This window comes from Penaeus monodon, chromosome 27 (genome assembly GCF_015228065.2).
Source record: "Penaeus monodon isolate SGIC_2016 chromosome 27, NSTDA_Pmon_1, whole genome shotgun sequence".
Taxonomy (NCBI): domain Eukaryota; kingdom Metazoa; phylum Arthropoda; class Malacostraca; order Decapoda; family Penaeidae; genus Penaeus; species Penaeus monodon.
Genome location: NC_051412.1, coordinates 23,184,871 through 23,185,403, shown reverse-complemented (window position 1 = coordinate 23,185,403; position 533 = coordinate 23,184,871). Strand labels below are relative to the sequence as shown.

Below are 533 nucleotides of genomic sequence, written 5' to 3'. Positions count from 1 at the left end.
TAATTACTTATCCATAGTAAGTCAGGATGGCCGAGCGGTCCAAGGCGCTGCGTTCAGGTCGCAGTCCGTCTTCCGGGCGTGGTTCGAATCCCACTTCTGACACAGGTTTTTGCATCAATCGTGAATTCGAATATCTTCCGCTGCGCCTTCAGGTGGATAAAAAAAACGAATGATAAGGTTTGAATCTCACACATAACACTTTACTTCTAGAAAAAAAATGCAGTAAATATCACAAAATAGGTTCGCATTTTACCCTGAACGCCCGACTTGGCAATGATGTTCTGCATACTCGTCAACGCAAAGAGACGTGAATTTCTTGTTGCAGTAACGAAAAAAAGAGAAACCTACAAATAAAGTTCTTTTGAGCATAATGTTTTCACGACAGTGCATCGAAACTCCAAAAGCTTTTATACAAAGAAATAGACAAAAATTTTAAAAAATGCTGAGAAAAAGTTATTGTAAAAGAGATAATGATACCTACATAATTGTATTCGAAGACAATAATAGTAAAAAGAAGAAAATAATAGCAGATC

The 533-nt window shown here is 37.1% G+C and overlaps 1 non-coding gene across 1 annotated transcript; it reads left to right on the top strand.

The window, feature by feature from the left end:
- The first annotated feature begins 20 nt into the window (after positions 1-20).
- On the top strand, positions 21-102 carry Trnal-cag. The gene has a single exon. It is a non-coding gene; the product is annotated as a tRNA-Leu (tRNA).
- The last annotated feature ends 431 nt before the right edge of the window (positions 103-533 follow it).